An 8,698-nucleotide genomic window follows, 5' to 3' on the forward strand; every position below is an offset into this window, starting at 1 on the left:
TGCTAGGAGCTGTGGAGAAGTATAGTGACTGACCTCAAATCGGATGCACACGGGACATGTAGGGTGATGGAACTGGTCAGTATGATACTTGGGAGGTAAATGTAGTACTCAATACATTTGCCAACACACATATAACTTCACCTCATAGTTAAATCTGATGTGTGTATATTAAAAAATAAACACGAATTGGATTTTTTAAAAGGGTCCCGGGCTGCTGAACAGATGACGGTTTTTTCTGGGACAAGAATAGGCAAAGAAGCAACAATAAGAAAGCCTTTGACATAGGCTAGGTGAGAGCTGATATTAACTTCACACACAGCAGTAAAGGGGAAGGATTTGGAATGGATTTTAGAAGAAAGGTTGCTGTCTGGACAGAAGAGCGAGAGAGTATAGGCCCTAGGAGGCCCAATCCCACTGTGGGTGGATGCGATTCTCCCTCCCTTCCACCTTGAAGGTCTCAGGGATGGGAGGGGCTTATTTGGAGATGGAAGACTCAGATGGGCAGGGGCAGGCAGCCCAGGCAGTTTCAGGAGTCCAGGCACAGCCCCTAGGAAGGTTGGAATGGAATGCCCATGGATGGTAGTGCCCCTCCCCTGTCCCTGCGCCTGCGGCCAGCTCCAGAGGACATCAAGCTTGCCAGATGTACAACTTTCTGACTTCCATTTTAGGAGTCAGTCAGTCAGAGAAAAAGATTTCTCTGAGGAGGGCAGCTTCAGTTAAGCAGAGGGAGGAACCCCAGGGCTGGACATTCAATGAGAAGAGAACTCTGTGGAAAGACAGTGATCTCCCATCACAAAGCACCCGGCACTCCCCACCTACTATCAGTTTCCGAGTCTGGGGCTCTGCCTGCCCCGAGATGCTCTCTCACATCTTCCTACAGGTTTCCAGGGAACAAACCCCTTATAAAGACAGGCGACCTGTCAGGCCCTAGAGCACCGCCTTAAGAGAAGAAGAGCTGTAAGTCGGCCTTTGTCAGAGCCATCATGGGTGAGTTTCTCCACTGAGGCCACTCACACTGTCCCTCCCTCCCTCAGGCCTCTGGGATCCCATCCTCCCCATCCCTGCTTTAAGGATGCTACTTCTGAAAAAGAGTCGTCACGCCTCTCCCCAAGCCTTCCTTGCCTCAACTTTGAGCAAGACTTCCAGAACCCAATTCTGATACAGGTCTTGGTAGATGCACAGGATTCCACAGATGAGGAGGAGGAAGCCTCCTCCATTTCCTCTTCCTCTTGCCACTTTTTATTCCCCTCCTGCTCCTCCTGCTCTTCCTCCTCCTCATCCTCTATTCTGGTTCTGGATGCTCTAGAGGATGAGGACATGCCTGCTGCTGGGTTTCCAATTCTTCCCGAGTGCTCCCAGGATTCCTCTTCATGATGCTCCCCAGAGACCTCTGAGCTCCTGCTCTTTCTCCCCTTTGTGAGGCCCATTGGATGAGGAGTCCAGCAGGCAAAAAGTGGAGGATACACCTACATGGCATGCCTTGTCAGACAGTGAATCCTTGCTCACACGTGCACCGAATGAAAAGGTGGCTGAGTTGGTGCAGTTGCTTCTCCTCAAGTACCAACCAAAGGAGCCTGTCACAAAGGCTGAGATGCTGACGACTGTCATCAAGAAGTATAAGGACTGCTTTCCTATGATCTTCGGGAAAGCTCATGAGTTCACAGAACTAATGATTGGCATTGCCCTGACTGAGATGGACCCCAACAACCACTCCTATGTCTTTGAAAACAGTAGAACTCAGCGACCAGGGGAGGCTGAGTGATGGCCAGGGAATGTCCAAGAACCACCTCCTAATTCGTATTCTGAGTGTGGTCTACATCAAGGGCAGCTGTGCCTCTGAGGTCATTTGGGAAGCACTGAATTCGATAGGGTGTATGCTGGGAGGGAGGCCTTCATTTATGGGAAGCCCAGGGAGCTCCTCACTATACATTGGGTGCAGAGAAAGTACCTGGAGCACCGGGAGGTGCCTAAGAACTCTCCTCCACATTATGAATTATTGTGAAGCCTAAGATCCCATTCAGAAATCAAAAAGAGGAAAGTCCTAGAGTTTTTAGGCAAGCTCGACAGTACCATTGCTAATTCCTTTCCATCCTGGTACATGGATGCTTTGAAAGATGTGGAAGGCAGAGACCAGGCTGTAATTGACACCACAGATGATGCTACTTCTATGGCCAGTGCAAGCCCCAGTATCATGTCCACCAACTTCTGTCCTGAGTCAAGTCTGAGGCTGAGTCCCCTTCTGTGTTTGAAGAGGGCAGTCGAGGTTCTAGGCAGGGGAGGGCGAGAGTGGAGCTGGAGGGACCACAGTGTTCTTTGTGTTCCTGTTTCATATGAGTGACTTAGAATTTAACATTTTGTTGGTGGGAGGAAGTATTTTTCAAATGCTTCCCCTTTTGGTTGGCTGAATTCACTTCAGAATCTTAGTTCATGAAAATCGTCACACATGTACTGCTGTTTATCTGGTTTAAGAGTAAGGATTTGATAGTTTGTAAGGAAAAAAATGAAAACCTTGTGTCTTATGATCTGGAACAGTAGAATGTGGTGTTGGGATTGGATTGGAATTTTCTTTGAAATGTGAAAGAACTCGGTATTTAAATCGTGGAACAAAATAAAAGATTGTTAATTTTTGACATTCCTCATCCTCCTTATTCCGTTGTTCTTGACAACTACAGCTATATATCTGGGTTTGTTTGGCTTATTCAAGAAAGTAGCAGAGTTTAAATCTTAATAAATAAAAGCACCGCTGACTCCGTTACTTGCTGAACATTATTTCAGCATTTGCTTGTGGAAAGCACACTGTTCTTTGTGGGGATACTATCAAAACAAGGTTTCTTCCCACCCATAACACGGTAAAGTCTAGGTTCAGAAGCCATATCAGGAAGGGGAAGATTTTCTCTATGACCTAAAGAGTGAGTTTCAACAGTGGGGACGTGAGACTTTAGATGGGGCCTTCAAGTGAAAAGGCTCTGAGCTCAGGCAGTTTTGGGCTTTGGGAAACTGCAGGTGCTTCTGTGAGAGCTGATTGTTATGAAGCCGGGTGGTGGCAGGGCCCAGATTCTCAGAAGGTGAGAGAAAAGCCTGGAATGGAAAACTACTTGAGCAGATGGCTCTGGGTGGAGGATGAAGCAGAGAGGAGTCTCCACATGGGGAAGTCATGGAAGGTGTCCTGTGGCTCTGTCACTGGGGAGCTTGAACACAGTGCAAGGACTAGGTGATTGATCCCCATCATCTGCAAGGGTTTCCTGAGAAATGTGGTGAGAACTCCTTGATGTGGTGCTCAGAAGCCTCCAGGCTGGCACTCATTTGCCAGGCCTGGGAGAGCCAGAACCCATGCCATTGACAGGACTTTTAGTTGGGTTCTTTTGAATGTAATGTGGATAAGTCTAAGCAAGATCTACATTTTTAGTGAAGCAGAAATAAAACTAGTGGTTGGATGGACCAGCAATGGGGAAGGTGAAAAGGAGTTTGTCCTTGACTCAAAATAACGATCTTTCAGTTGCATTCCAGCTGCAGACGTCTGGCCTTACCCAAATTACACGATATATCCTTTCAGAAACACAATGTGCTGAGTTGTATTTGTGAAGCTGAATTATTGGTTGAGTTCTTCTTCCGTGACGTATTCGGCTACATATTTTCCCAGATTTTTGCATAATAAAAAGGAGAGGTGAGGTTTTCAAAAAAGGTAGTGGTAGCCTTTGGGCTTATAATCATATTTGATAACAACTGCCATTTATTAAGTACCAGTGTATTTCAGACCCTGTGCCACATGCTTTACTCACATTCCATATATTCCTGCAATTCTACAAGACAGAACTTATCCAACCCATTTTACACATGAAGAACCTGAGGCTCATAGTGCTTGATAACTTCCCCAAGATCACTTGGCTAGAATGCGACAGGGCTGGTACTTGAACCCTGGTGTGAATTCATCTAGGCCCACACTGTTCCCACTGCCCCCAGCCTGAGGGAGGCCTTCTGCCTATTATGTCATTTCTCTTCACACTTCTCAATATCTCTGAGGTGACCTGAAGATGACCCTGTGGCTAAGATATTAGGTTAAGCCTAAAGAAGGAAGGTGACACTGACAATGAAATACAATTCAGGACCTGTTGTGGCCTTTCTTTACTTAAAGTCCTCCTGTTGTGAGGCCTGGGTGTCTTGAGAGCTGACTCTGTCCAGGTGTCAGCAGTTGTGTTCAGTCCCAGCTCTTTCCCACATTCTAGGACCCTCGTTTTGACCTTCTCTGCGCGCTCCCTTGTCTAATTCTGGAACCTGGTCCGCTGATCAGCTTGTCACTAAGGGTTCTTCTTCTGAAGGCTGAGGCCTGCTCCCAGGGCTGTGGCCTGGAGTCAACTGCCCGTCCCCTGCCATAGGCCATTCCTACTCTCTGCAGCCATTCCCTGACTGCTCCATCCCTCACCCAGCATCCTCTGTGATAACAACAGTTCTTTGATATAAATGTGCGTTTTGGACAGTGATGTTTCAATACCCATAATGGGAATCTTCAACACACTCTCAAAGAATTCCCAAATAAGCTGGTGAGTAGATCTTATTTGCCACACAATATACTGGTTTCAGGGATGGAATCATTCTGAAATTTGATATTAGGAGTAGGATTTTAAAAAGATGTATTGTTTGAAAGAGGCCACTGAACACATACACAGAGGAATGAATTTTCATAGGTGATCCAAAACCAAAGCTTCCCTATAAACTTTGTAGAAGAGACTATAGAAATCACTTTGTAAATAAAAAACTGTGAGAAGCCAAATTTCTAAAAAACAAAACTACCACAACATTCTGAAGTCCACCCATGATGTGAACAAGGGTTCCTTGGCGGACATGCTAGCTCTGATGTAAAAAGAAAGCAGTAGTGCACTATCCTTCCCCTGTCTCTTGTCTGTGTAGCTGCACCACAGGGAATTCCTGGTTTGCAGTGTGTCACAGGCACCTGTGCAACTGTAGGAATGGTTGGTCATTGGAAAGTAGCAGAGGTTCACAGGGTAAGATATTTAGCATACATCAAAAGAATGAGAAAATTCTCAGCCTGAAGAGATTTTATAGGTTGTTAAAACGACAGTGCAGGCCGTGCACGCCTGTAATCCCAGCATTTTGGGAGGCCGAGTCGGGTGCATCACCTGAGGTCAGGGGTTTGAGACCAGCCTGGCCAGTACGGTGAAACCCCGTCTCTACTAAAAATAACAAAAAAATTAGCCAGGAGTGGTGGCGGCCACCTGTAATCCCAGCTAGTCGGGAGGCTGAGACAGGAGCATCACTTGAACCTGGGAGGCCGAGGTTGCAGTGAACCAAGATGGTGCCACTGAACTCCAGCCTGGGCAACATGAGTGAGACACCCCCCTCCAAAAAAAAAAAAAAAATGACAGTGCCTAAAATTGTTATTGAGGAAAAATTTAACTCCCTGACAAAATTTAAATAATTGTCTTAAAACTAGATGTAATACTGTATTTGAAATCGCAGTTTCCTAATAGGATCTGAAAATAGTTGGGAGAGTTCACGGCAAGGTTTGCCTTTCCAGAAACTCTTCCAAGAAATGAAGGGACTTATTGTCATAAATGTTCATAGTTGCTTATCCATAGAGCAATGTAATGGTTTATGGGAAAGACTACAAGTGCCCATTTCTATCGTGTCTGCCTCTCTTTCCTGGGTGGTGTATTTGTAGTTAGGGAGAAGCCAGTGAAACAACCCCATGCTTTCTTTTCACTTCAGCAGTTACCATAGGTTGTGATGTGGAGCTCAAAGCTGGAAGCAGCCTTAATTCCTGGATCACGCAAGAGCCGAGACTCATCGTGTATTTGTTTATTATCCCATAAGAAAATACCAAGGCTGGGCAGCTTAAACAACAGAAATTTATTGTCTCACATTTCCGGAGGCTGAAAATACAAGATCAAGATGTTGGCTGATTTGGTGTATCCTGTGGCTTTGTTCTGTAGCTTGTAAATGGCTCTGCCTTCTGACTGGATTCTCACGTGGTTAGTACTTGGTATGTGTGTCTGTGTCCTAATTTCCACTTCTTATAAAGACATTAGTTATATTGAATAAGGTCCTACGTATATGACCTTATTGAACCTTAATTGTCTCTTCAAAGGTTCAATCTCCAAATATCCAAGGTTTAAGACCTTGGATATAGGAATTTGGGGCAGGGGCGCAATTCAGTCCATAACACCCAACCAACTCAAATCAGAATTGATGTGCATCAAAGCAACCTTGTTGTGTAAAGGCATTTAAATTTCAGGAATATTTTTTCTGTTCCATCAGCTTGCTGTTTCTTTATGTGACTACGGCACTGCTCCTCTTCCTGTGCTTAGGCTTACTTCAATGTTTTACTTAAAAGAAAATAATGCATGTGTTCTTGTTGCAAACAATTCTAAAAAATACATATCAATCACAATTTTCCCCTTTACGAAGTTTCTCTAAAATTCAGCCTCCTACTCAGAAGTTACCACAATTAATGATGCGGTTTGTAAAAATTAAAAGCTGGTTTCACACATAGATGTGCACATATCTATACACACATATATATACATACTATACATCTATACATGGGAAATGATACACATATAGGTCTGTGACTCGCCTTTACCACTATTCTAAGTTTATCTGCCTCCTCCCCAATATCCTACGTTGACCTCAAAATGTGGCATTATTTGGAAATAGGATATTTTTAGAGGCAATCAATTTAACAAAAAGTTATTAATAAAGGCCTTAATCCAATATGACTGAAGTCCTTATTAAAGGGGAAATTTGGACACAGAGATACGTAGAGAGACATGATAATGTGAACAGACACAGGGTGAAGACATCCATCTATCTACAAGGCAAGGAAAGAGGCCTGGAAAACATCCTTCCTTCATAGTCCCAAAAGGAACCAACCCTGCAAACACCTTGCTCTTGGACTGCCAGAATCCAAAATGGTGAGACAGGAAGTCTCTGTTTGTATCACCCAGCTTGTGGTAGTGTGCTATGGTGTCCTAACAAACCAAAATACTTGTTTATCACAATGGATGCAGAAACTTTCCATGAAAACACATATAGATTTATGTTACTTTTGTAATAACTCCCTAGAATTCTAATTGATTTCTGTGAAATAACAAATTGAACGAATCTTCTCCTGATGAACATATATTCATTTCTCCTTTGTGGCTGTAATTAATAGAACTACAATCAACAACTTTGAACATAAATTCTTGGGCAAATTCATGTCATTTCTTGTACGAAAGTCATATGAATGTGGAAACTGAGTCAAAATAAACAGAGCATGAATATTTTCTATTTTTTAACATGTTGCTGACTTATTTCCCAAAATGTTTCAGCAATTAATTTTCTCCAAAATAAATGTATATGAATACCTTATATTTTCACACACATACTTTAGCAATCTTTTGAATTTTGGTCAAACGTATGAGTGTGATCTTTAGGTGACCTCGGGTTTGGTCACCCAACTATTTTAGATGTAACACCAAAAGTACCAACCATCTATGAAAAAAGAGATAAGTTGAGTTTCATTAAAATTAACAAATTCTATTCTGCCAAACACATTGCAAAGAGAATGAAAAACAAGCCAAAGACAGGGATAAAAGATTTGTGAAACCAGTATCTGACAAAAGACGTACATTAAAATATACACTAAACTCTTAAGATCCAACTGTAAGAAAACAAAAAGTCTGGTTTAAAATGGGCCAAAAAAAAAAAAAAATCTGAATAGGCACCTCACCAGAGAATATATACGAATGACAAATAAATATATGAGAAGATTTTTAACATTATATGTCATTAAGAAATTGCAAATTAAGGCTGGGTGCGGTAGCTTGTGCCTGTAATCCCAGAACTTTGGGAGGCTCGGGCAGGCAGATCACAAGGTCAGGACATCAAGACCATCCGGCTAACACGATGAAACCCCGTCTCTATTAAAAATACAAAAAATTAGCCAGGCGTGGTGGTACATGCCTGTGGTTCCAGCTACTCAGGAGGCTGAGGCAGGAGAATCGCTTGAACCCAGGAGGAGGAGGTTGCAGTGAGCTGAGATCGCACCACTGCACTCCAGCCTGGGCAACAGAGTGAGACACAGTGTCCAAAACAAAAAAAAAAAAAAAAAAAAAGAAAGAAAGAAAAAGAAGAAAAAAAAGAAATTGTAAATTAGAACAACCAGGGGATAGCACTAGATACTCATGAGAATGGCTGAAATCCATTGGACTGAAACAACAAATTCTGACAAGTATGTGGAGCAACAGGAACTTTCCGTCATTGTTAGTGGAGTGGTATAGACATAGAGAAATCCTGAAAGCATATTGTAAAACTGACTCGATGTAAACTGTGGACTTTACTTAATGATGTAGCAATACAGGTCAATCGATCCGAGCAAATGTGAAACATTATTACAAAATGTAAATAATAGGAGTTGCTGTGTGTGTATGCAACTGTAGCAAATGTGCAACATTGTTACAAAATGTAAATAATGTGAGTTGCTCTGTGTGTGTGTGTGTGTGTGTGTGTGTCCACACGCATACACGGGGGGCGGGGAGTGGACATATGTGGGAACTCTGTATTTCTTATGAAGTTTGCTCTCTGAATTTTCTGATCAGCAATATTCTGCTTGGTGCGGTGGCTCACGCCTGTAATCCCAAGACTCTGGGAGGCCAAGGCGGGCAGATCACGAGATCGGGAGATCCAGACCATCCTGACT

At 43.3% G+C, this 8,698-nt stretch overlaps 1 pseudogene; it reads left to right on the plus strand.

Moving 5' to 3' along the window:
- The first annotated feature begins 572 nt into the window (after positions 1-572).
- Positions 573-4,373, plus strand: LOC139360657 (melanoma-associated antigen C3-like; annotated as a pseudogene).
- Positions 4,374-8,698: the final 4,325 nt, after the last annotated feature.

The sequence above is a fragment of the Macaca nemestrina genome, chromosome X (genome assembly GCF_043159975.1).
Source record: "Macaca nemestrina isolate mMacNem1 chromosome X, mMacNem.hap1, whole genome shotgun sequence".
In the NCBI taxonomy this organism is placed as follows: Eukaryota; Metazoa; Chordata; class Mammalia; order Primates; family Cercopithecidae; genus Macaca; species Macaca nemestrina.